The sequence below is a fragment of the Salvia splendens genome, chromosome 10 (genome assembly GCF_004379255.2).
Source record: "Salvia splendens isolate huo1 chromosome 10, SspV2, whole genome shotgun sequence".
In the NCBI taxonomy this organism is placed as follows: Eukaryota; Viridiplantae; Streptophyta; class Magnoliopsida; order Lamiales; family Lamiaceae; genus Salvia; species Salvia splendens.
In genome coordinates this window covers 29,227,327-29,247,274 of record NC_056041.1, presented here as the reverse complement: position 1 = coordinate 29,247,274, position 19,948 = coordinate 29,227,327, and positions in this window count along the sequence as shown.

Below are 19,948 nucleotides of genomic sequence, written 5' to 3'. Positions count from 1 at the left end.
TGAGGGCAGGCCGTTCCGTTTTCAAAATATGTGGGTTAGGCACGATGGTTTTGCTGATTTGGTTCGGGGTGACTGGAGCCAACCGACCGGGGCTGGAGGACTTCTCAATCTTCAGATTAAGATTGGCCAAGTTAAGAAAACCCTTAAGGAGTGGAATAAGGCTGTCTTCGGGAACATTCATGACAACCTTAGGGAAATGGAGGAAAAAATCGCGATGGCCCAAGCAGAATTTGAGGAGAGGCCTTCCCCGGATAACGGGGCAGAAGTTAACCGTAGCATTGCCATGTATATCCGTCTTCTCAAGATGGAGGAGGACTTCTGGAGACAAAAGGCTACCCTCAGATGGCTTGCGGAGGGCGACAAGAACACCAAATTTTATCAAAGTTGGGTCAAACAAAAGAGATTAAGGATGCGCATCCACAAGATCAATGTGAGGGGGAGAGAACTCACGGAGGAATTGGAGATCAGGAACTCTGCCATGGATTTCTTCCAAAACCTCCTTGCCCCGGGACCCCTCTCACTCCTGGAGCCAGATTTGGGCTTGATTCAGCGCCTCTCACCTTCTCCTGAAGTGGAAGCCCTACCGAATCCACCAAGCGCAGAGGAAGTGAAAAAAGCCGTATTTGACATCTCCGGAGATAGCACCCCTGGACCGGATGTTTCACAGCCACCTTCTATCAATCTTGCTGGGATACGGTCGGTATTGATGTTGTGGCCGCTATCCAGCAATTTTTCGAGGGAGCCTACCTACCCCGAAGCATCACGGCCACGAGCATCGTACTCATTCCGAAGAAGCTTGGCCCAGACTCGTGGAGTGATTATCGCCCCATTAGCTTGTGCAATGTTTCAAACAAGATCATCACCAAAATCCTTACAAGGAGATTATCTCCCCTCCTCCCTCAGGTTATTGCGCCAAAGCAGAGTGGGTTTGTGAAAGGCCGGCTGCTTAATGATAACGTCCTCTTGGCGCAAGAGATGTTCCATGAACTTCCGAGGAGCGCACCGGCCCCTAATGTTGCGGTCAAGATTGATATGGCTAAAGCTTACGACAGTGTCCAGTGGCCCCTATTGATCAAGGTCATGGACCGAATGGGCTTCCTCGCCAGATGGATCTCCATGATTGAGAGGTGTGTGGGCTCATGCTGGTTTTCGGTCTTAATTAATGGAGTTCCATTAGGGTTCTTCAAGTCATCTCGCGGATTTAGACAAGGTGACCCAATATCACCCTCCTTATTTGTGATTGCTGCGGATTACCTCTCAAGGTCTCTGGATAAACTCATTCTGGGAAAGAAGGAGATGATCTTTAAAGCCTCTCGGGGATGCATGGAGATTAGTCACCTCGCCTATGCCGACGATATTGTAATCTTCACCCAAGTGGCAGAAGTCCCTCTGAGGCAGCTCAGAGCTTGTCTTGATGAATACGCGGGAATCTCCGGACAGCAGATCAATCTTGCAAAGAGTAACTTATACATTGCCGAAAAACATGAGAGGTGTGCAGGCCTAATCCAGGCCGAAGGGGGATTCACTCGAGGTACCTTCCCTTTCCTTTATCTCGGGGTCCCTATTTATCGAGGTGTAAAGCGTACAGACATGTTTATGTTCCTTCAGGAAAAGCTTGCCGCGAGGGTCACAGGGTGGGCTCACCGCCACCTCTCGTTTGGAGGGAGACTCACCCTCATCAAGAGTACGCTCGAAGCGGTGCCGCTTCACATCTTCCAAGCCATCGAGCCAACCTCCGGGGCGCTCAAACAATTGGATCAGCAGATGGCTCGGTTCTTCTGGGGATCGACAAGTGAGAGGAAAAAAACACACTGGATCGGTTGGGATCAGATCTGCCTCCCGACGTCCGAAGGAGGGCTCGGAGTTCGAGAAACCAAAGAAGTACTCCGAGCCTTTAGCATTAAGTTATGGTGGAGATTCTGAGAGCAAAGCTCACTCTGGGCTAGATATATGATGATAAAATATTGCAAGAAGGTCTCCCCCCTTGCGGCCAACCCCTCCGGGCATAACAGCCCAACTTGGAAAAGACTCATGCGCACAAGACATCAGGCGAATCCTCACATTCGATGGGTGGTGGGTAAAGGGGAAATCTACTTTTGGGATGACATTTGGGTGGGTGATTCCACTCTTCGGTCCCCGACACCCCGACAACTCCATGACCAGGCCGGGCTACCACAACAGGTTATTTCTCAGATCCCCGACACCCCGGTCAATGCAGGGGAGCCAGACACGCCGAGGTGGTCCCTTTCTAGCCTCGGAGAATTTACGCTAGCAATAACATGGGACACTATCCGCACACATAGACCGAGGATACAAGGGCTCGAAGACATTTGGATGGCTGGCCTAACCAACTCTATTGCAATCTTCAACTGGCGCCTTCTGTCGAATCGAATTCCGGTTGATACTAAACTCCAATGGAGGAAGATCGACTTGGCCTCAAAATGCCAATGCTGCCCAAGGAATCCGAGCACCGAATCCCTTCAGCACCTCTTCGTCCAAGGTCGGGGAGCAACTAGTGTGTGGCGGGAATTCGACGGGTGGTTCGGGGGATCGGCACCTCCCCTACGGATTAACGACACCATTCCGGATCGGCTTGAGACCTGGTCGCATCGGATGCAACAACAAGACCCGAAACACCTTTGCCGAGTAACGCCATACCTCATCCTGTGGTTCCTTTGGGCGGAGCGAAACAGAAGCCGGCATGAGCAAGTCCAATTCAAACCGTACAATGTGGTGTGGCAAGTTCAGATGTACATTTACAATAACATGACTAACGGGATCATTAAGCCAAAGCACTGGAAGGGAGTGCAAATGGGCATGAGTATTCCGAGCCACCCTGCCTCAAGACGGTGGAGACCACTGGTGACGTCTGTTAAGTGGCACCCCCCTGAAGGCCCGTGGATTAAAGTCAATACGGACGGGGCATACACTGGGGCACCGGACAGAGCGGGAGGGGGAGGAGTGGTACGCGACTGGTCCGGAAAGTTGCTCGCGGCCTTCTCAACCCCCCTTGACGCACACTAAGCCCTAGAGGCCGAATTGATGGCTGCTCATCATGGACTTGAGCTTGCGAGGGTACATGAGCAACCGATTTGGATCGAGACGGACTCAGAACAAGCCGCCAAACTCCTCAATGGCTTTACGTGGGGACCGGCACATCTCCGCCGGGTCATGGCGCGAATTTTCCTCTTCAAGCGCCGGTACACCATGCGCGCCTCCTTTATCCCCCGGGAGGGGAATCAAGCGGCGGACCTGCTCGCTAAGATGGGCCTTGGCCAGCAATGCTTCCTCACGTTCTCCGCCCAAACAGCCCCAAGACCCCTAAAGGACATCATTAGAATGGAAGAAATGGGAATACCCAACATTCGAGTTCGGTCGGAAGAACACGAGTAGCACAGTTGCCGAGGAAGGAAGGAGTGTTTTATCTTTAGATTTTGTTCATTTGTATCTTGTCTTTTGGAAGGGAGTATGATGAGGTCCGGGTTGTAGGATCCAGACCGCTTTCTACTCCTAAACTTTGTGTTGGCACACCACTTTTGGGTGTGGCCAGGATCTGTATTCAACCTCTTATGAAATATAAGGATGAGGGACCCACGAACCCTCCACCGTAAAGGTGTTTGATTAAAAAAAAACTTGTAATATACAGGGAAATTTTACAAGAGAGTGAATTCTCAGCGCATGAGATAGTGTGTGGAAGTGTGAGTCTGTAATGGAAGCGTGAGATCTTCACTTCAAAGGTCACCTATAAATAAGGTCTTTTCCGGACTTCAAGCAACATCTTCAAAACAATTAATTGGGAATTCGTCATTGCTTGCGTCATATGGAGGTGAGTCATCCTTTTTCTTTTCTTGAAAGTCAAAAGATTCTCCTGAATTTTCAAAAGATGAACAGAAACTTGTCGGCAATAATTTTTGCCTTAAAGAGAGATTGAAAAGGACAACAATGAATTATGCTGCTGCAATAATAATGAGAATCCTTCTTTTTCTATTTGCCACTGTAATAATTCTCTTATAGTGCTGCAAAACAGATGAGATCTCAATTTTTTCTCCGAAGGATGAGCTCCTAATAAGCTCTTTAGGAAGTCTCTTAACATGTCCTTCCCACCTTGAAATGTCCTTATTAAGGATTTTAATTTCAAGACCGAAATTATTTCTTTTATCAAGAATATTGTCTCTAAAATTCATAAGACATTTTTAACATGCACTGATAAGTATGAGAGTCTGAATTTTTCTTTTGCATTCGCATATAATGCCATGAAGACTATGAATTTCTTCATAAATTGGTGCAAGTCTTTCTGTACCATAAAACACAAATTTTTACAATCATGATCATAATCATGGGAGTTGAGAGTCAAGCATAATGTCATCATCATCCTGACGACTTGCAGAGGCTGACTCATCAGAAAATTTTTCTGTTTCTTCTTCATCGCTTCCTTCCTCAGAAAGCTTTTGCTGAAGAAGTTTTTTGAGATCTTTTAGATCTTTCCTAGGGGACCTTTTGATAAGTTCTCCCAAAATTTCTGCAAGATCCCTATTAGGGGTTACTGGAGGTGGTGGAGCTTTAGCAGGCTCAAGGTTAATAATTCCTCTTTTAGAGAATAACGACTCCTCAAAAAATTCAAATTTTTCCCACCATTTGATGAGAATTCTTCTTCCCAAATATGAGATATGCCCCTAAAGGACTTCGAGCTTCTTAATTTTATTTATTTATTTTTTAATCAAACACCGTCATGGTGGAGGGTTCGTGGGTCCCTCATTCCTATATTTCATCAAGAAGAAGTTACAATTCATGGCCACACCCGAATTGGTGTCCCAATAGAAAGTACAGCTAGAGTATTGAACGGTCCGTGCCAGCATGACGCGGACCACACCCTACTCCATTCAAAGCTCAAAATCTCAAAAGCCTCTAGACTAGATAGACTCTTCGTCTCGGACTTGGATATTCGGAATACCCATCTCCTCCATGCGGATCATGGCCTTTAAAAGGTGTGGGGTTGTGCTAACGGTCAAGCGGTGATACTCTGATTTGTCTGCACCCATTTTCGCAAGGAAGTCAGCCACCTTGTTCCCTTCTCGGTGAATAAAAGATGTTCGAAGCGGTGTATTCCGTTTGAGGACGATTAGGCGAGCAACATCATGTCTAACTTGGGGCGGCCCCCAGCTAGCACCATTAAGGAGGTTAAGCGCTTGTTCGGAGTCCACCTCGAGCCAAATTGGTCGATTGAACTCCTTCGCCACGATAATGCCGTGGTAGATGGCCTTGAGCTCGTCCTCAAGGGCCGAATGGGCTTGAAGTGGTGTGGCGAAGGCAGCAAGCATCCTTCCCTCGCAGTCCCGGACAATTCCTCCCCCTCCGGCCTTATCCACGGACTGCAAGAACGCACCGTCCGTGTTGATCTTTATCCATGCTCTATCCGGAGGGTGCCATTTGATTGACACGGCAAGAGGCCTCGGCAGCCTGGGCTCAGCTTCGGCCGGAACGTGTAAATTGATTCTCACACCCTTCCAATGCTTTTTCTTGATGCTCCCATTGCTCATGCTGTTTCGGATATAAGTTTGTATCTGCCAGACCACGTTGTGAGCCTTGAATTGGGTCATTTGGTGATGGCTGCGGTTCCTCTCTGCCCAAAGGAACCACATGATAAGGTATGGCATGACGTGGCTAAGGTGTTTCTTGCAATTTTGCCGGGTTCTTCTCGCCCAGACCTCCAAACGATCCGGTATTGTATCATTGATCCGGATTGGTGGTGATGATCCTTCGAACCAACCATCGAATTCCCTCCACACTTTAGTAGCCCCGGAGCCTTGAATGAAGAGATGTTGTAGGGATTCAATGCTTGGCCAATGTGGGCAACATTGGCATTTAGAAGCCATCTCAATTTTCCTCCACTGAAGCTTTGTGTCGACCGGGATACGGTTGGAGAGCAGCCTCCAAATGAAGATGGAAATTGAGTGGGTAAGGCCTGCCTTCCAAATCTCGTCCAAGCCCTGGATGATAGGCCCCTTGATTACGGAAGGTCTCCCATGTTGTGGCTAGGGAGAAGTCCCCAAGGCGGGAGATGTTCCATCTTGGGATGTCCGGTTCCCCATGTACAATTGGGGTCCCAAGAATCTTCTGGATAATATGTTGCGGGAGTCCGGCTTGTGCATGGAGGAGTTGGAGTTTGGGTTCATCCCATAGTCCATCCCGGATGTAGTCCCCGATCATGTCCCTCGTGCATCTGCGATCATCAAGCGCTAGATCCCTCAAAGTACAATTGCCGAGCCATATGTCATCTCAAAAGTAAATCTTACCTTGTCCCACCACCCATCTAATGTGCGGCTGTGCTTGTGCCCGAACTTTCATGAGCCGTTTCCAAGTTGGGCTACTTCTTCCCAAGGGCCTAGCCATAACTGGGGATTCCGTGCTACAATACTTGGTCATCATATAATTTGCCCAAAGAGAATTTTGCTCCCTAAATCGCCACTACAATTTGACATTGAAGGCTTGGAGGACCTCCTTCGACTTGCGGATGCCAAGTCCTCCCTCGGCGGTGGGTAGGCAAATCTGGTCCCACCCGATCCAATGTGTCTTCTTCCTTTCATTTTACGAGCCCCAGAAGAACCTAGCCAACTGTTGATCAATCTGTTTGAGGGCGCCGGCTGTTGGCTCGATAGCTTGAAAGATGTGAAGGGGAACCGCTTCCAAAGTATTCTTGATTAATGTAAGCCTCCCCCCCGAATGAAAGGTGCCTATGAGCCCATCCAGATATCCGCGACGTAACTTTCTCCCGAAGGAACATGAACATGTCCGTGCGTTTAACACCTCGATAAATGGGAACTCCCAAGTATAGGAAGGGGAACGTACCTTGTGAGAATCCTCCTTCCGAATGTATTGATCCTGCCCATCCTTCATGTATCTCTGCTATGTAAAAATTACTCTTAGTGAGGTTGATTTGTTGACCCGAGACCTCTGCATAATCTTCAAGGCATGATCTTAAGCGCCTAATAGAGGGCGCTGCCGCTTGGGTGAAGATGATGATGTCGTCTGCATAGGCAAGGTGACTTATCTCCATTCAGTGTCGAGCCGCCTTAAAAGCCATCTCTTTATGACCTAAAATAAGTTTGTCAAGCGCCCTTGAGAGGTACTCCACCGCAATCACGAACAAGGCTGGAGATATGGGGTCGCCCTGTCGAAGCCCTCGGGTAGACATGAAGAAACCTGAGGGGGCGCCATTAATTAGCACCGAAAACCAGCAAGTGCTAACACATCTTTTGATGAGGGATATCCAAGTTTCCGGGAACCCCATTCGCCGTATGACCTTGATGAGAAACGGCCATTGAACGCGGTCAAAGGCCTTTGCCATATTAATTTTTAGCGCAACATTCGGGGCAGGGGCGCACTGTGAAAGCTCATGGAACATTTCCTGGGCCAGGAGCACGTTGTCGTTCACGAGTCGGCCTTTCACAAACCCACTTTGGTTCGGAGCAATGACACGGGGAAGGAAGGGGGTTAGCCTCTTTGTGAGGACCTTCGTTATTATCTTATTGATCACATTGCACAAGCTGATGGGGCGGTAATCCCCCCACGATTCAGGAGTGAGCTTTTTGGGGATCAAGACAATACTTGTTGCCGTGACACTCCGTGGGAGGAACGCCCCAAGGAAGAATTGTCTCACCGCACGCACCACATCGTGCCCCACGATATCCCAGCACGATTGGTAGAAGGTAGCGGTAAATCCATCCGGTCCCGGCGCACTATCTCCGGATATATCAAACACATCTCGTTTAATTTCTTTCCCTTCAGGCGGTTCAGGGAGGTCCCGAAGTTCATTCGAAGGTGGGAGTTGGTGGATAAGATCTAGTTCCGGGTCACCGAGGGCCGAGGGTGTGGGAGCGAGGAGGCCCTTAAAGAAGTCCACCGCCGAGTTCTTGATCTCCTCCTCCCCGGTGATTTCCACTCGATTCACGGATATTTTATGAATCCGCAGTCAGATCCTCTTCTGTTTAACCCAATTTTGATAGAACTTTGTATTCTTGTCCCCATCCGCTAGCCATCGGAGGGCCGCTTTATGTCGCCAATAGTCTTCCTCCATTTTGAAGAGAAGGATGTAGTTAGCAATGAGCTTGTTCACCAAGGTTCGGTTTTCACCAGACGGGTTCAGTTCAAACTCATACTGTGCCCCGGCCACCTTCTCCTCCATTTCCTTTAGGTTGGCATGTATGTTCCCAAAGACTTCTTTATTCCAGAGTTTGAGCATTTGTTTGGTTCTCCCAAGCTTTATTTGTAGATTAAGCAAACCCTCGGCCTCAGTAGGCTGGCTCCAAGTCCGTCGTAAAAGGTTCAAGAAACCTTCGTGTCGGATCCACATATTTTGGAATCGAAAGGCCTTTCCTCCGGGGTGCCGGTTAGGGCCTCTACATCTAGCCAACACCGGCCCGTGGTCCGAGGAGACGCGGGGGAGGTTAGACACTCTCGTTGCCTCGAAGACTTGTGGCCAAGCATCATTTACCAAGATTCTATCAAGCCTCTCCATGAGTCCGTTCTTTGCCCACGTGTATGCCGAGCCGTCGAACCCCAGGTCGAGTAGCCTACAATCTTCAATAGTCTCGGCAAAGTCAACCATCTCATCCTGCCGGTTGGTGTCACTCCCGGCTCTATCATGTGGGGATAAAATGGTGTTAAAGTCCCCGCCGATGAGCCAAGGAGTCCCATCAGTGAGGGCCACAATCTCCCTCAACTTATCCCAAAGAAGGTATCTTTCCGACCGCGAGCACTTTGCGTAGACAGCCGAGACATAAATGTGGCTTTCTAGACGCGGAGACGTGAAACGGCCATGTAGCACCTGGTCCGAGTCATCCTCCACCACAAAGTTTGCGCCCTCCTCGACAAAAATCCAAATTTTTCTATTAGCATTCGAAACCTTCCACACTAGCCCCAATGCCCTAGAGAATTTTTCCGGGTTGGGGCAAGTAAACGGTTCCATTATTGCAAGAAATTGAACATTGTGAGTCTTGATTAATCTTTTTAAGACGTTTTGGGTTGAAGCATTTGCTATACCCCTAACGTTCCAAAACATGTAATTAATAGACATAATTAACAATGAGGTTCCGTACCCGGCAGGTGCAAAGGCCTCCCTTGGAGTTCAATCATTTGTTGGTCGTGCACTTCATGATTCGTCCCGGCCTCCAAGGTTCGGTTGCTCGTACCACCGGCATCGTCATTGAATGTGTGCCCATCTCAAAGGTCTCGTTATCCTCATGATCACCCGCCTCATAATCTTCATCTTCCATGAGGGAGTAATATTGATTAGTACTCAAGTAGCTCGCCTTTTCTTGTTTTTTGCCCTTAGTCCCGGGGGGTTTGGTTGGTGAGCCGCGTGGGCCATTGTAGGCCGAGGCGGACTTTCCACCCCTGTTGGCCGAGTCGTGACTAGTGGCACCCATCGTCTCATCCTCGTGTGTGTAGATAAAAGGCTTGAACCCTTTGCGGTGGCTTGGGGACTCTCGGCCTTTTCGCGTTCCGTCCGCAAGGTGTGGTTCCGGCGGTGCTTCATTGGTAACGTTAAAATCGCCCAAGATGTCCGGGCCTTGCCACTTTGTTTCCACGCCGTTAGTCCCTTTTGCTTTGTAATATGTTCGATCAGCACCATTATTCTTTTTCCTCCCTTGGTATTTCCATTCATTGGGATTAGCATCTTTAACCCCCAAGTCTTGCATATCTTTTGTACCTCTATCATCCATATGCGGCTGTTTGGGTGGGGCGACATTATAGTTCCTCTTGCCCGGTCGCTCCTTTTTGCCCGTTGCATAGCAAGCCTCCCTCGTATGGCCAACATGTTTACACTCTTGACAATATGATGGAATTTTATCCCATCAGACTTGTTGTACCAGCTCCCGCCCACAAATGTCGAGAATGAACTCCTCAGGAGGTGGCTTGGTTATATCTATCTCAATGCAAATGCGCGCAAAGGACAGCCGAGACTTGTTGGCCGTGGCACGGTCGATTTGAATTGGGTTGCCGAGCAGCTTGCCGATGGCGAATAGGGCCGAATGGTCATAGAGATGGATAGGAAGGCCTATTAGGTTGCACCAAATTGCCGCAATCGGAGACTCACAATACGCATCAATCTCCGGGGACCATTTGAATACCCTCATCGGATGACGATCAATGAACCATATGGGGGAGCCCCTCGGGCCACTAAGAAGGCGGGCATAATCCGCAATATCCTCGCATTGAATAAGAATGTGCTTCGCATTAATATATTTCCAATTAAAGCCACGACTCAATTTGATATTGTCTAGAGCCTTTTGTATTTGATGCCCCGTGGGGATAGAGTGAGAGAACTTACCCACAATTGTATGCCCCATGCCCTCGGCCAACCTTCGTGTCTCCGTCTCGGAAAAGTATATGGCCGGGATGCCATTTGATGACGACGCGAAACCAATGTTTTGTATTTTCTCCGGTTCGAACACTTGCGGGCCATTTGTGTCGGATGAACCTTTTAGCATATCGGCCATATTTATCAGCCTCCCGGCATGTTCCGAGTGTGGCTCATGTTTCTTGGGCTGTTTCGCATGGTTCGGTCCCGTGCTAGGTCCCGCACCTAAATCGGAGTTTTGTTGGTTCGGCCCATGCAAACTCGGTGGTTCGTAGTTATTACCCAACTCTGGCTCCCTATCTTCGATTACCATCGGTGTGGCCGCTTCATTGTTCGGTTCTCCATGTCCTAGTCGTAGTGGCGAATTCGGTTGTATTCCTTGGTGCACGGGACTTACCCATTTTGGTTTCGTCGCAGCCAGCTCCTCCTTCCGAGGCGATGTACCCTTCTCAAATGTGTCCCGAATTATGAGTGTTCTACCCTTCTCAAGGGGTGGGAATTCCTAAAGTGAGGCGATGAAGGTTGTCTCAAGTGAAGATCTCAGTGGCTCGAGCCTCGGCGCCTGGCTGGTGCGTGCCGCACGACCCGAACATCCATGCTCCAAAGGGGCCGGAAAGTAGAGGCTGTGCTGCCATTTTTTTTTTTTTTTTTTAATCAAACACCTTCACGGTGGAGGGTTCGTGGGTCCCTCATCCCTATATTTCAAAAGTGGTTGAATACAAAACGTGGCCACACCCGAAAGTGGTGTGCCTACACGAAAATTAGGAGTAGTATGCGGTCCGGTTCCACAAGCCCGGACCACATCATACTCCCTTTCAAAAGGTAAAATACAATTCAACAAAAGTAAGACTATATCCCTTTCCACCAAAACTCGAGCCTATTCTTCCTCTTCATTATGGACCCGAATGTTCGGGATACCCATTGCATCCATCCTAATCATCGCTGTAAGGTGCCTTGGTGCCGTGAGGGCATTCATACGCCAGTAGTCATTTCTTTCTAATCCCATTTTGGCGAGGAGATCTCCTGCTCTATTCCCTTCCCGGTGGATGAAGGTGATACGGGTGTCTTGTTGGCGCTTGAGGATTGCTAGTCATGCCATCACCCGACTAATATGGGCCGGTCCCCAGTTCGTGCCATTTAGGAGCTTAACCGCTTGTTGTGCATCCGACTCAACCCAAATAGGCCTTCTGAATTCTGCGGCGAGCGTCAACCCGAATTGGATGGCCAGAAGCTCCGCTTCGAGGGCTGAGTGGGCCTCGAGTGGGGAGGTAAAGGCTGCAAGCATGTTGCCCTCGTGGTCACGAACAAGACCTCCCCCCCCGGCTTTATCCGTTGCCTCCATGTATGCTCCGTCAGTGTTGAGTTTGATCCACGGTTCATCCGGCGGGTTCTATTTGACCACCATCGCGAGGGGCCTGGTCCTTCGTGGCTCGGCCTGACTCGGGACGTTGATCTTGAGGCGGACTCCTTTCCAATGCTTCGGTTTGTAGGATCCATTGGCCATGCTATTTCTAAGGAACATTTGCACTTGCCATACCACATTGAAAGGCTTGAATTGCACCGATTGATGACGACTCCTGTTTCGCTCAGCCCAAATGAACCAAAGAATAAGGTACGGCATCGCCCGGCTGAGGTGTTTCTTACCGGGTTGTTGGACTCTCCGTGCCCAAACTTCGAACCTCTCTGGGATGGTGTCATTGATCCGGAGAGGTGGTGAAGATCCCTCGAACCAGGAGTCAAACTCCCTCCACACACCTCGGGCGCCAGCCCCTTGGATGAAGAGATGCTGCAGTGATTCGATGCCCGGTCTATGAGGGCAGCATTGGCACTTAGATGCCATTTCCATTCTCCTCCACTGTAGCTTCGTATCCACCGGAATTCGGTTGGATAGGAGTCTCCAAATGAAGATAGCAATAGAAGACGTGAGGCCTGCTTTCCATAAGTCATCAAGGCCTTGGATGATAGGTCTTTGAGTTCGGATGGTCTCCCAAGTTGATGCTAGTGAGAACTCCCCATTGTGTGAAAGCCTCCATCTCGGCACATCCGGCCCCTCCGGGATGATTGGCGTGTCAAGGATCTTCCGGACGATGTGTTGTGTAAGGCCGGCTTGCGCTTGTAGAATCCGCAACTTGGCTTCATTCCAAGATCCATTGATAATGTAATCAGCAACATGGACAAGAGGGCCTCCCCTATCATCAAGACAAAGTTCCCTCAAAGGAACCTCTCCTAGCCATAGGTCATCCCAAAATGATATCTTACCTTCTCGCACCACCCAACGAATGTACGGTTGCGCCTGTGCCCGAGCCTTCAAAAGCCTCTTCCAAGTAGGGCTACACCTCCCCGAGGCTCTAGCTGTGAGTGGGGACGCCTTAAGGCAATATTTAGTCATCATGTACGTAGCCCAAAGGGAGTTTTGTTCCCGGAATCTCCACCATAATTTAATATTAAAGGCACGTAAGACCTCCTTGATCTTCCGAATGCCCAAGCCCCCTTCGGCCGTGGGTAGGCAAACCTGATCCCATCCTATCCAGTGCGTCCTTTTCTTCTCATTACTCGACCCCCAAAAGAAGCGAGCCACTTGTTGATCTAATTGCTTGAGGGCTCCGCCGGTTGGCTCGATCGCTTGAAAAATATGTAAGGGAATCGCCTCAAGTGTGCTTTTTATCAAGGTTAGTCTCCCCCCAAAGGAAAGGTGTCGGTGAGCCCATCCAGATATCCTAGCCGAGATTTTCTCTCGAAGAAACATGAACATATCCGTGCGCTTCACCCCCCGGTAAATAGGGACACCAAGGTAAAGGAAGGGGAACGTACCTCGTGAAAAACCTCCTTCACTTTGAATTATGTTTGACCAGCCTTCATGCGCCTCGGAGATGTAGAAATTGCTCTTGCCGAGGTTGATTTGTTGTCCGGACACCTCGGTATAATGCTCGAGACATGCACGTAGCCTCCGGAGGGGGTTTACGGCCGCTTGCGTGAAGATGATGATGTCGTCCGCATAGGCGAGGTGGCTGATCTCCATGCTGCCTCGGGTTGCTTTGTATGTCATCTCTTTGTCTCCGAGGATAAGTTTATCGAGTGATCTCGAGAGATAGTCCGCAGCAAGGACGAAGAGGGCGGGGGAAATGGGGTCCCCTTGTCTAAGGCCACGAGTGGATTTGAAAAAGCCCGTCGGGGCCCCGTTGATAAGGATCGAGAACCAGCATGTCCCGATGCACCTTTCTATGAGCGCCACCCAAGGTTCGGGGAAGCCCATTTGCTTGAGGACTTTTAGGAGGAACGGCCATTGAACCCTATCATAGGCCTTAGCCATGTCAATCTTGATAGCAACATTAGGGGCTGGTGTACTTCTATGGAGCTCATGGAACATCTCCTGTGCAAGGAGTACATTGTCATTGAGGAGCCTCCCTTTGACAAAACCGCTTTGATTCGGTGCAACAACACTTGGAAGGAATGGGGCAAGGCGCCTCGTGAGGACTTTAGTAATCACCTTGTTGATCACGTTACACAAGCTAATGGGCCTATAATCTCCCCAAGTCTCGGGTAAAGGCTTCTTGGGGATAAGTACGATACTAGTGGCCGTGAAGCTGCGGGGGAGGAAAGCCTCACCAAAAAATTGCCTAACCGCTTCCACCACGTCTGGCCCCACAATGCCCCAACAAGCTTGGAAGAACAATGCCGAGAAGCCATCCGGGCCGGGCGCGCTATTGGCCGAGATATCGAAGACAGCTCGTTTCACCTCATCCGCATCCGGGGGTGTGGGGAGGCCCGCCAACTGCTCCGAGGGAGGGAGTGAATGTAAGAGGCTGAGGTCCGGATCCACAAGCTCCGGGTAGCTTGGGGCTAGGAGGTTTTGAAAGAACTCAATCGCCGATTCTTTGATGGCCGTGTCATCCGTAAGTTCACGCCCATTAGCGTTAATCTTGTGGATACGTAGCCGAATCCTCTTCTGCTTCACCCAACTTTGGTAAAATCTAGTGTTTTTATCCCCTTCTTCCAACCAACGGAGGGTCGCCTTCTGACGCCAAAAATCTTCCTCCATCTTAAGGAGAAGGATGTACTCAGCAATTTGTTTGTTGACCCATGTTCTATTCCGGGCCGAGGGGTCACCTTCAAACTCCGATTGAGCCAGCGCAATGTTCTCTTCACAAGTTTTGAGGCTGGCGTGTATATTCCCAAAAACCTCCTTGTTCCATCTTTTAAACGTTTGTTTGATCCTAGCCAGCTTGATCTTCAAATTGAGGAGGCCCACAGCCTCCGTGGGAGCCATCCAATCTTCTTGCACCAACTCACCAAAACCCTCATGCCGGACCCACATGTTTTGGAACCGGAAGGCTCTACCACCCCCGTGGGCATTAGGTAGCCTGCATCTGACGAGGAGAGGCCCGTGGTCCGAAGCAATACGGGGTAGGTTAGTGACTCTTATTGCATCAAACAATTGGGGCGTCATCTCACTAATCAACACCCTATCCAGCCTTTCCATGAGGCCGTTCTTTGCCCAAGTGAATTCAGCCCCATCATAGCCTGGGTCCATTAGTCTGCAATCCTCAATGGCCTCTGCGAAATCCACCATTTCGGCCTGATGATTTGTGTCGCTTCCCGTCCTATCTCGAGTGGAAAGGATTGTGTTGAAGTCCCCTCCAATGAACCACGGTGTTCCCTCCGAAACTTGGGCAATATCTCTCATCTTTTCCCAAAGGGCATGCCGCTCTCCTCTCGTGCATTTAGCATACACGGCCGAGATCATAATAGGGGTTGAGATCCGGGGACAAGTGAGCCTCCCATGTAGTAGCTGGTTCGTGTCATCCATCACATCAAAATCCATCCCTTCCTCCACAAAAATCCAAATTTTCCCATTGGTGTTCGCCCCCTTGTAGGACAGCCCCAACACTTTCGAGAATTTGTCCGGATTAGGAGAGGTAAGCGGCTCCATTATTTGCAAGAAAACAAATATTATGAGATTTAATTAGTCTTTTTAGGACGTTTTGGGTTGACGCATTCGCGATTCCCCTAACGTTCCAAAATAGAAAATTTAACGACATGATTAACAAGAGGAGTTCGTACCCGGCGGGATTGACCCCCCTCCTTGGAATTCAATGATTTGAAGGTCCTTCTCCCCATGAGATGCCGCGGCCTCCAAAAAGGCGGGATTGGCGCCCTCATCGATTTCATTATGGGAGATGGAATCATCCCAATTTTCCTCGTCTTCCATATCATTTTCCACGAAGTTCTCTTGAGCCATGAGGGTGAAATATCGGTTAGTACTCAAGTGACTTGATGGCCCTTGTGCCTCGGTTTTCTTTAGGTCGAAGGGTTTAAAGAAGCCTTTCGGTTGCACATGGGCCCCCGAAGTCGGGTTCATTTCTCGCCGCGCCATATCCGCTCCTCTTGGCGTACCCCCGCGCCCATTTCCAGAAGAGGGGAATTTAGCGAGCACCCCTTTAGGTGAAGAGGTGGTATGCTCATCATGGATGATGATCATATCCTTACTCCCGGCACCTTGCATATCACCCAAAAAGTCCGGCCCCGACCACTCCGCCCCCGAGTACATATTGGCTCTCGGGTTCATCCGGATGTTGCCTTCCTTTCCCTTGTGTTTCCCTTGTTGTTTCCATTCCATGTTATTATCGGTGTGCCTCGGATCAGTATTGTTCTTCTTAGCTCCTATTCCTCCGTGTTGTGGTTGTTTTGGTGTTGCTAAGTTGTAATTTCGTTTTGGAGGTCGATCCGCCTTCCCGGAAGCGTAACAAACTTCACTCTTGTGACCGACATGTTTGCATTCTCCACAGTAGGACGGGATCTTATCCCACTTTACATGCTGCACCAAAGGACGCCCACAAATGTCAAGGATGATCTCGTCGGGTGGCGGCTTTGTAATGTCGATCTCAATGCATAGCCGCGCAAAGGAGAGTCTTGATTTGTTGGCCGTCGCTCTATCTACTTGGATCGGGTTACCAAGGAGTTTCCCAATGGCATAGAGGGCCGATTGATCAAATAGGTGGATCGGGAGTCCAATTAGGTTGTACCATATAGCCGCAATCGGAGATTCACAATAGGCGTCAAATTCCGGAGACCATTTGAAAACTCTCATCGGATGCCGATCAATGAACCACACCGGTGTCCCTTTGGGTCCACTTAGGAGCCGAGCATAGTCCGTCATGTCCTCAAATTGAACAAGAATATGTTTGGCGTTAATATATTTCCAAGTATAGCCACGGCAAAACTTAATGTTGTCTAGAGCCTTTTGGATTTGATAGGAAGCCGGGATTGAGTGCGAGAACTTACCTACAATAGCATGGCCGAGGGACGAGGCCAACCTTTGGATTTCTGACCCGGAGAAGTAAATGGATGGCACTCCGTTTGCCGTGGAAGCAAAGCCGATATTTTGGATGTTCTCCGGGACAAAGACTTGCGGGCCTTCAACCGCCGATGGCCCCCGCACCATGTCGGCCATGGATTTTGGCTTGGTGGGGTTCCCCACGCCCGGCTCGGTATTGCCTCCTAAAAGGTTGTGTGTCGGCTTATCTTTTGATTTAGCTACACCGTTTGGGTCGGTTCGCGGATCATCACACGAGTCCCTCTCGACCCTGGGTGCGTAAGGAGGCCGCGGCATTTCTATGTCCATCTCGGTCGGCGTCGGGTCCATCGCATGCGTGTCCGAGGCTGAAGGCGCGGACGTGTCTCGAGGGGTGTTGCGGATTGCATTGGTCCTCGGCCATCCCGTACTCACTAACGCCGAGCCGGCTTCGAATGATGCTCGGATTTTCCGGGTCCTTCCCTTTTCGAGAGGTGGGAAATCTTCAAGGGAAGGGCCATGCTCAATGAGAGGCGTGCATTGTTCAATATCTTTGTCTCTCCGGTCTGGGAGAAGGGCGACCTTCGCCGTGTAGTCCGTGGCCGGTGGGGGTTCGGCGAGGAGGGGCTGCGCCGCCGCCGCATCAAGCATCTCCGCCGCGGCCAGGTGAATGATTTGGAGGATATCACTCTTTTTTGGATTCATTTGCTGCATTGGTAGGGGTGAGCATGGCTCCACATGTGACTTCCGGTTTTGGTAAGGGGCAAAAGCACTTTCCGAAAGGTGATTTGTTCCCATGCCCAATTCGGGCAAGTTGACTATCTCACTCCCCAATGTACTTTTTGGCACACATGCTACGTTCAAATCCTCTTGGGATACGTTTAGGGGTCCGACATCATCCCCTCCAACGGTCATCTCGCTCATGACGGGTCCATGGTCGAAGGGTAGCGCCACCTCCGCCGCCGGTGCATCTCCGTGAACCACCACTTCCATTTGGACCCCCTCCTCGGATGTGGGGGCTTTAGGAAGGGCTCCTAGGCCAAGTGCTTCCTTGCTATCAATGGAGCAAGCCGGAAAAAGATTTACCTTGGATTTAAGGCTATCAAGGTCGGGGCTCGGGACGGATGACTCGGGCTCGGAGGTCTCCTCTTCTCCAAAGTCGAGCTTCTTCCTAAGTTGTTTGTCCTCCGGGAGTGGAGAAGGCACGAACCTTTTCCGGCCATGACCTTTTGTGAGAGGTGCCGACGTGCTCTTCCTAGCCATCATCCTATTCTTCTTGCTTTGCATTTTCAAATCTTTGGCCGAGACCTTTGGTGTTGGGTCATCGCATGAGTGGAAAATCATAAGTTGGTCCGGGATGGACCTAGCCTCCTCGGGGTCTGGTGGGGCCGGGGTTGGGTTCGTGGGGGGGGTCCGGCATGGCCAGCCGAGGGTGTGACCGCAGCGCCGAACCAAGGTGGGGAGACGGTGGAGTTGAGGAGGGATGGTGACACGACCGGCGTGGAAAAGGTCTCGGCGGGTTGTGGGGGGGTGAGGTGTGGTGGTCGGCGTGAGGGAGTCGCGGCGGGTGGTGGGTGTGAGTGGGTGGACGGCGAAAAGGATCAAGGTGGGGGAATTGCTAGAGAGAAGGGGGAGCGTCTCTCTCTAGAAAACACTTTTGTTAATGTACATCTCTAGAGGCTGTGCTGCCATTATGTCAAGGGCTTCCGCCAAGTGGGGGTTAGCAAGACAGGTGAGTTCGTGTGTGTGTGGCTGCATAATGGTCTCAACGGCTAGTGCCTCGCTCGAACCCCCTTCATGGTAACGGACAATGCTACTTTCTAATGGTTGTTTTGTGCTTTCTACCAAATTTGGAAATGAGACAATTGTACCTCCCAAGGTATCCTTTGCAGCACATGTGACTCCACTACTAGGTTGGTAAGGAACAAAAGAGCTTTTCAAAAGTGAATTTGTACCTATATCCAATTTTGGCAAGTTGACCACACCAACCCCCATAGGGTGTTGTGCCTCACATGCACCTACGACAATGGGCGGGGAGGCGGCCGAGGTTGGATCTTCAATTGTGTCACCGGTCGGCCGACCGTCGCCGGACCCTTGGCCGGAGTTCGGAATCTCGTCGGAGCTGGTGTCTCCTTTCGTTACCTCTTCTTGAATCGTATGGTGGCTCTTGGGTTCAATGAGTGTCCCTTCCTTGACCACTTGAGGGTTCGCCGGAAAAGTGAGACCCTTGGGTTTCAAGTTCTCGGGTGTAGGACACTCATCCGCACCGAAGGAAAGTTTCTTTCGTAATTGCTTGTCCTCCGGGAGAGGCGAAGGCACAAACCTTTTCCGACCGGTGCCTTTGGAGGAAGGAGCGGGAGTGTTCTTTCTATCCTCAATCCGGTTATTTTGAGTCTTCTTCTTCATGACTTTGGATGGTAGCTTCGGAGTTGGATCTTCTCGCGAGAGGAAGACCATTTGTTGGTCCGGAATAGTCCTTGCCACTTCGAGGTCCGGCGGTGGAGGGGAAGGTTGTGGAGACGGGTCCGGCATGGCCGGAAGATGCCGGAGGGGGGGTACGAAGGCGATTCTGGAGGATGGGTGAGGATGACAAGACCAACTTTGGCGGCCGGAGATGTAGAGCAAAGATCAAAAACCGAGCGGTGGTTCAGCGGGAGCCGGTCGAGCTGCGCTTTGGTGGATGGTGGTCGGGAGTGGGATGGATCCGTGGGTGTGTTCGGACGTGAGATGGTAAGGGGCAGGTGGTTCAATCGGATGAAATCTAGAGAGAAGGGAGAGCTTCTCTCTCTCCCAATTCAAGGCTTTTAACGTGGTCTGGCGACTTCGAGCTTCTTAATTGGAATGCTTCGTATGACAACATCCCATTCAAGAATCCAGGGCACCTGATAAAGTGTGGCGAACATGAGTTCTTTAAATTTCATAGACTGATTAGTCTTGCAAAAGTCTTCGAACACCTTCCCGACCTTATCAGGAAGAATGATGGGATTTAATCCCCATTCTGAAAACCAGAAAATGAACCACTGAGAAAATTTAGTGGTTTCACAGTCCCTGAATTGAAGGAATCAACTGTGTTTAGCTTTTCTGTTTTCATAACAGAAAGCTCCCTTCCATGCTTTGATATAATCAAAGTAGTTGAACCATGGCTTATCAGAGGTTCTTTTTTCTTTTGCAACTTCTCGACAACTGTATAAGTCACCTTATTTATAGAGTGGTCCTATTGCAAGGTAGAGAGGGATGGAGATACAACTTGTAATATACAGTGAATACTATTATAAACTTGTAATATACAGGGAAAT